Genomic DNA, 8,707 nt, shown 5'->3' on the forward strand with positions numbered 1-8,707 from the left:
GGATATGCAAGGTGGTTCGAAAAACGGTCTCGCGTGGATGATGTACCAGAACCTGAGCTAAAAAGGCCAACAAAAAGACCCCATGTTCAAAACTTCAATGATAAAATCCAAGAGCGGTTGATCTGGGGAGAAAAAGAAAAAGGGTACAAAGCAACTATCCATGCCCTAAAAGAAAATCTGAGAAGCCTCAGTTTGGAAAAAGATTTACAAGCACAAGAAGCCGAAGGCGAGAAGAAGAGTCTAGCTTGTGAGAATGAAAATCTTTATGCTCGATTCCAAAAAATGAAAAGAGTTTCTGAAACGCCAAAGAGGAGCTGGAAGGATCAAAAAACCATCGCCAATCTCTTTGAAAGAATGCAAGATTATGATTCCATTCTTGCGGAAAACGAAAGGGCATTGAGCAAAGCAAAAGAAAGGATCCAACAATTAAACGAAGAAGCCAGATCTAACAAGGAACGCCAAGATAAGCAATCCGAAAAAGACAAGGCACAATTCAAGAAGGAAAAAGACTATTGGATGCGATCAGAAGACCAGCTTCGTGCACAACTAGAAGAGGCAAGAAGATGCAACAGAGAACATCAACAAGCAGACCTCGACAGGGAAAGATCGCAAGCAAGATTAGAGCAGGCCAGACTCCGAGCCCTGTTAGAATCAGCTCTAGATCGTGAAAACCGTGTCAGAGATATAGCCACTACTCGTCAACAGCAATTGCAAGACCAAGACCAACGTCTCCAAGGTTTCAGGGCGCAAATCCACGACCTGGCAGTCTTCACATCTCAAAGTTATGTAAACTGCCAAGGAATGAATTATGAAAGGTTTACAGAGCATGCGTCCACTTTTGCTCGTCATCTAGCAATGGAGTTGGAAAGGATGTATCGTACGCTGGGAGGCCATCCAGGTCAAGCCCCACATTGAACAGATAATCCAATATTTGACAACAAAAGTGGAAAGTGGGGCATGTTGTGAGATGTTAAAAATTGTATCTTTTGTTTTGATTTAAGTGTGTGTTTTCAAGCCATTTTCTTAAAGTTTTCAAATGTAATTCCATCTTTGTGTAATAAATAAAAGTGATTGCCTTTGGTCCGAACTACGCAAGGTCTGATTCATGTAAGGCATGATACGTAGGCAATCTCTAAGATTCGACCACCACGATAAAAGATATATATAGTAAATAAAAGTGAATGACAATTTTCAATTTCAAGAAAGCTGGGACGACACAAGCAGCCGAGCAAATGCATAATAGAAAGGGATTATTTGTCTAGGAGCATTGCATCTCAACGTGTGATTATATATGTGTTAAACTCTCAAAACTAACAAGTTTGTTCATTTTCAGAATTCAAGCAGTTAGTTTCTCTAAAGAGTATACTGGCATATTATCACTATCACACAAAATCAAAAGGACCAATACCCGAAAGTATGTCTATCCCAGATGTTGACACAGGTATGGAGATAGAGGAGATGGATGTCGGGAAAATGAAAGAAGAGATGTTTAAGCTCAAGCAGCAAATGGCTGAGATGTACCAAGCTTGGTCTACATGACAGTTACCCCCATCTTACCCAAATAACCCTGCTCCATCAATGACTCAAACTCAAGATAATATCACCACTGAATTATCCCCAAACTTCCCCATTTACCAGCACTACCGAGGCACCACCTCTCAGACACCACAGTCTCCACCTCCGAAACCCGTTCCATATTTTCCTTCACCTATGACTCCTGTTTACGTAGTACCTCCCCCTGCTACATTCCACAAATCTCCTAGTGAGCCTACATTCCAGGCCCAGGACAACCAATATTACCCCCCGGAGCCCACCCTCAAAGCCTCCGAAATTCATTCAACCACTCATTGTTTTGATCTCCCAACCGAAATTGACAAGCCAGCCAAAAATGCTGAACAAGAAGAGATGTTCAAGAAGGTCAAAAGTCTAGAACAATCGTTCCGAGACATGCGAGGATTAGGTGGGCAAGTCAGTGTAGCATACAAAGATTTATGCTTATTCCCCAATGTACAATTGCCAGTTGGTTTCAAGATGCCCAAATTTGACCTATACAGCGGGCACGGCGACCCAGTAGCCCACTTAAGGGGTTTTTGTAGCAAGATGCGAGGAGCTGGGGGAAAGGATGAATTATTGATGGCTTACTTCAGTCAAAGTCTAAGCGGATCAGCTTTGGAGTGGTATACACGCCAGGACCATGGAAGATGGTACACCTGGGATGACCTGGCACAGGCATTTGCATACCATTTCCAATACAATCTGGAAATCATCCCAGATCGATTATCTTTGACCAAATTTGAGAAGAAACACAATGAAAGTTTCAGAGAGTATGGTTTTCGGTGGAGAGAACAAGCAGCAAGAGTGGATCCTCCTATGAAGGAGAGTGAAATGGTAGACTACTTCCTCCAAGCCTTGGAACCGACTTACTATGCCCACTTGGTTTCAGCCGGTTGGGAAATCATTCAACGAAGTAGTGAAGATGGGAGGTATGGTGGAAGAAGGCCTCAAGACAAATAAAATCATGAGCTATTCAACAATTAAGGCAACTACTCAAGCTATTCAAGGCGGGGTAGGAGGAATCGGAAGAAAGAAGAGGGAGGAAGCAACAGTAGTTGATTCAGGAATTTGGTCGGGACCCAGAGGTTCACCGCTTTACTATAATCAGCAACGACCTCGCCAATCAGCTTACCACCATGATTCATCCCAACACTACTATCACCCTTCAGAGCCTCATTTTTCCATTAACCATGCTCAAGCATACAATCAGCCACCTGTTCACACCAATTGGCGTGCTCCTGTCACACCAAATACTTACCCACGAGCCTATCCCGGACTAGGTTTCAGGCCTAGGCCAGCATTCAGGGGAGAAAGGGAACAGAAAAAGAAAACTTACACTCCATTGGGAGAGTCTTACACTAGTCTGTTCCACAGGCTGAGACAGCTAGACATGCTGAGACCAATACAATCCAAGCTACCCAATCCTCCTCCAAAGAATTTGGATTACACCATTAGCTGTGAATATTGCTCCGGTGCACCAGGCCATGATACGGAGAAATGTTGGCATTTGAAAAATGCAATACAAGAACTGATTGATACTAATAAAATCGAGGTTCAAAACCCCGAAGCCCCAAATATCAATAGAAATCCAATGCCAGCCCATCAAGAGGCTAATATGATAGAAATCATACAAGCTGATGGGGAGACAAAGAAGCCGTCACAAACTGTCATGATGATCAAATCTCATGAAACCAAGCCAGACAAGCAGTTAACAGAGGAGAAGCCGGTATCCAAGCAGAACAGAAATGGTGATGAACTATCTATGATAGTCGATGAGGGGTCATCGAGCAAAGTTGCCGCAAAACAAGAAAGGCCGAAAATAATAGTACCAGGGGTTGCTAACAAACCCATTGTATTCGTGGAAGGATCCCGCACAGATCGGGTTATTATTGCACCTGTAATTCAGCTGCCAGTCATCAACAACAAAGCCATCCCATGGAACTATGAACGGGTGACTGTAATGTACAAGGGCAAAGAAATCAAGGAAGAAGTGTGTGAGGTGCAAGGCTTGACACGTTCGGGAAGATGTTTTACTCCCGAAGAGTTGAGAAAAACTAAAAACAATCCAATGCCAACAAAGAGAGCTGTGACGGAAGAAGAGGCGGAGGAGTTTTTAAGAAAAATGAAACTCCATGATTATTCTGTTGTGGATCAATTAAAGAAGACCCCCGCTCAAATTTCATTGTTGTCATTATTGATCCATTCAGAGGAACACCGTCTGGCGTTGATGAAAATCCTGAATGAAGCTCATGTTCCTGAAAAGATCTTTGTAAATCATTTGGGAAAAATAGCCAACAGAATCTTTGAGACAAACAGAATTACATTTGCTGATGATGAATTACCTGTGGAAGGTACCGAGCACAACAGAGCTCTTTACCTCACCGTGAAATGTGAAAACTCCATAGTAACCCGGGTATTGGTTGACAATGGGTCAAGTGCAAACATATGCCCTCTCTCCACTTTAAACAAATTAAAAATTAAAGAGGAGAGGATCCAGAAGAATAGTATCTGCGTACGGGGGTTTGACGGTGGAAGCAGAGATTCATTTGGCGACATAGTGTTGGAACTAACAATAGGGCCAGTTGAATTCACAATGGAATTCCAAGTGTTGGACATAACTGTTTCTTACAACTTGTTGTTGGGTCGACCATGGATCCATGCTGCTAAAGCAGTCCCGTCAACACTACATCAGGCTGTCAAGTTTGAATGGGATCATCAAGAAGTAGTCGTGTATGGAGAAGAAAGTTTAAATGCTCACAACAGTACCATTGTACCGGTCGAGGGAACAGAAAATGACCAGGGACCATGGGTATACCAAGTGACCGACACAGTGTCGATAGAGAAAATTCCAGAGGGGAAATATCTTCCAAATCCAAAGATATCCTCTGCATCAGTCATGGTAGCTTATGAAATGTTAAAAAATGGCTTTATACCCGGCAAAGGTCTGGGTTTATCTTTGCAAGGAATTATACAACCAGTATCTCTCCCCGAGAACTGGGGAACATTCGGTTTGGGGTTCATACCCACTGCCAATGACGTGATAAGGGCTAGGAAGCTGAAACACCAAGCATGAGTTCTTCCAAAACCAGTCCCACATCTGTCAAAGTCTTTTGTCAAGACCGGTGCTAAAAATCGCCCGATAACAACAATTCCTAAATCCCGGATCAATCCTGAGGAGGAATTAATTGAAAGGTTCGAGAAATTGTTTAGTGATGTGAATATGTTGGAAAGCGGAGAAGGGTGTAGCAACGCAGAAGTTCAATTCGTTGGGCCAGAAACAAATCTCAATAATTGGAAAGCCACTCCTCTCCCAATTCGAAAGGAGTCTTGGTAGTTTATTTTGATTTTCTTTCAGTTTGTTTGGGTTACTTCAGGGTTGTAATCCCAAAGCTTATCTTACAGTTTGTTTGAAGTGTGCAAACCTTGTTATCTTTCATCATCCAATAAAAAAGCAGTTTCCTTTTTATTATCATTCCTAATAGCTTTCTTTTCTTTTTCTTCTTTCCTGTACAGTTCCTTTTACGCTGGCTCTAGTGATATGGCATGCATGAGGAATCCTCAGCCCAGTCTTAAAAATCAATCTGGTTCCGAAATATTAATTCAAGAAATATATTGTGATTATGAATCAGAATATGATGAAGATGAGGTTTTTGAAGAGATTAGTAAAGAGTTAATTCACTTTGAGGAAAAAATCAAATCTAACTTGAGTGATACCGAGGACGTCAATATAGGGGACACGAGTAATATCCGAGAAACTAAAATAAGTGTCCATCTGGAACCAAAGATCCGAGAGGAGTTAATTAAAGCACTCATAGAATTCAAAGATGTGTTTGCACGGTCATATGACGACATGCCGGGCCTGAGCACTGATTTAGTGGTTCACAAATTGCCCACCGATCCAATGGTGCCTCCTGTCAAACAGAGGCTGAGAAAATTCAAGCCTGACATGAGTGTGAGAATTAGGGAAGAAATCACCAAACAATTGGAAGCAAAGGTCATTCGAGTCACTCGATATCCTGTTTGGTTGGCTAATATCGTTCCTGTACCAAAGAAAGATGGCAAAATTAGAGTATGCGTCGACTATCGCAATCTCAACAAAGCAAGTCCAAAGGATAATTTCCCATTACCTAATATCCATATTTTGATTGACAATTGTGCCAAGCATGATATAGGGTCTTTCGTGGATTGTTATGCCGGGTATCATCAAATTCTAATGGATGAAGAAGATGCAGAAAAGACGGCATTCATCACACCATGGGGGACTTATTGCTACCGGGTAATGCCATTCGGTTTGAAAAACGCCGGAGCAACCTATATGAGAGCAATGACCACAGTGTTTCATGATATGATACACAAGGAGATTGAGGTATACGTGGACGATGTGATCATAAAATCAAAGCATCAGGCCGACCACGTTCGAGATTTGAGGAAGTTCTTCTTAAGACTTCGCAGGTACAACCTCAAGCTTAACCCTGCCAAGTGCGCATTTGGAGTTCCATCTGGAAAGTTGCTGGGATTCATAGTCAGTCGACGAGGCATCGAGCTAGACCCATCAAAAATTAAAGCCATCCAAGAACTGCCACCTCCAAGAAACAAAACTGAAGTAATGAGTTTGTTGGGGAGGTTAAATTACATCAACAGGTTTATTGCTCAGCTCACAACAACCTGTGAGCCAATTTTCAAATTGTTAAAAAAAGATGCTGCGGTTAAATGGACCGATGAGTGTCAAGAAGCGTTCAATAAGATAAAAGGGTACTTGTCGAACCCACCCGTGTTGGTCCCGCCAGAGCCAGGAAGACCTTTGATTCTTTACTTGACGGTTTTGGAAAATTCATTTGGTTGTGTATTGGGGCAACATGACCTCACTGGCAGAAAAGAACAGGCCATCTACTACCTTAGCAAGAAGTTCACAGCTTATGAGGTTAAGTATACTCATCTAGAAAAGACATGTTGCGCCCTAACATGGGTAGCTCAAAAATTGAAACACTATTTGTCATCCTACACTACTTACCTCATTTCTCGGTTGGATCCATTGAAATACATTTTTCAAAAGCCTATGCCAACAGGAAGACTTGCAAAGTGGCAGATATTGCTCACAGAGTTTGACATCATCTATGTAACTCGAACTACGATGAAAGCCCAAGCACTGGCCGATCATTTGGCCGAAAACCCGGTCGATGAGGAATATGAGCCTTTGAAAACTTATTTTCCTGATGAAGAAACAATGCATATCGACGAGGTGGAGCGAATTGAAAAGCCTGGCTGGAAACTTTTCTTTGACGGAGCCGCTAACATGAAAGGAGTCGGAATAGGAGCTGTAATCATTTCTGAAACAGGGCATCACTATCCTGTTACGGCTCAATTGCGATTTCATTGCACCAATAATATGGCTGAATATGAAGCTTGCATTTTGGGGTTAAGGCTAGCCGCAGACATGGGTATCCGAGAAATCTTAGTCATGGGAGATTCGGATCTTTTGGTACATCAAATTCAAGGAGAATGGGAAACCCGAGACTTGAAGCTCATACCATACCGACAATGTCTACATGATCTTTGTCAGCGGTTTCAATCAGTGGAATTCCAACATATTCCAAGAATCCATAATGAGGTTGCCGATGCATTGGCTACCCTGGCATCGATGTTGCACCATCCGGACAAAGCTTATGTAGATCCAATACATATTCAGGTCCACGATCAGCACGCTTATTGCAATATGGTTGAAGAAGAATTTAATGGTGAACCATGGTTCCACGACATCAAGGAGTATATCAGGATGGGGATATATCCCGCACAAGCCACAGGAGATCAAAAGAGGACCATTAGGCGATTGGCAAATGAATTCTTCTTAAGCGGAGGAGTTTTGTATAAAAGAACACCAGATCTTGGATTATTAAGATGCATAGATTCCAGACAAGCTACAACTGTCATGTCTGAAGTACATTCGGGAGTTTGCGGACCCCACATGAGTGGATATGTGTTGGCAAAGAAAATCCTCCGAGCTGGTTACTATTGGCTTACCATGGAGCGAGATTGTATCAGTTTTGTGCGCAAGTGTCATCAATGCCAAATACACGGAGATTTGATTCATTCTCCACCATCCGAGTTGCACACAATGTCGGCACCATGGCCCTTCGTTACCTGGGGCATGGATGTGATTGGACCAATTGAGCCGACAACATCCAATGGGCACAGGTTCATTCTGGTAGCTATTGATTATTTTACCAAATGGGTTGAGGCCAAGACATTCAAATCAGTGACCAAGAAAGCTGTGGTCGATTTTGTCCACTCAAATATCATATGTCGATTCGGAATCCCGAAGGTGATCATCACAGATAACGGTGCTAATCTTAACAGCAACTTAATGAAGGAAGTATGTCAACAGTTTAAGATTACCACATCGCAACTCTACCCCATATCGGCCCAAGGCGAATGGAGCGGTAGAAGCAGCCAACAAAAACATAAAGAAGATACTTCGGAAAATGGTAGAAGGTTCAAAACAATGGCATGAAAAATTACCATTTGCATTATTGGGATACCGCACTACTGTTCGCACTTCAGTAGGAGCAACTCCTTATTTGTTGGTATATGGCACTGAAGCAGTAATTCCTGCAGAAGTTGAGATTCCTTCCCTTGGGATCATCGCCGAAGCAAAGATTGATGATGATGAATGGGTCAAAACCCGTCTAGAACAGTTAAACTTGATTGATGAAAAACTATTGACCGCAGTATGCCATGGTCAATTATATCAAAGAAGAATAGAAAAAGCATGTGCAACCACCCTGTTAAGCATAGTGCACCATTCGATAATACTCTGGTCACAATGAATGGTCCTTGCCAATTCGGAGCAAATTTGCCTTTTGCTTCAACCTGATGTGGAAGAATACGTTTCAGCACATGCTGACCTACTTCAAACTTCCGGGGACGCACCTTTTTGTTGTATGCTTTTTCTATTCTTCTTTGATATAATTGACCATGACATACTGCGGTCAATCGTTTTTCATCAATCAAGTTTAACTGTTCTAGACGGGTTTTGACCCATTCATCATCATCAATCTTTGCTTCGGCGATGATCCCAAGGGAAGGAATCTCAACTTCTGCAGGAATTACTGCTTCAGTGCCATATACCAACAAATAAGGAGTTGCTCCTACTGAA

Source organism: Nicotiana tabacum, chromosome 16, assembly GCF_000715075.1.
Source record: "Nicotiana tabacum cultivar K326 chromosome 16, ASM71507v2, whole genome shotgun sequence".
Lineage (NCBI taxonomy): Eukaryota > Viridiplantae > Streptophyta > Magnoliopsida > Solanales > Solanaceae > Nicotiana > Nicotiana tabacum.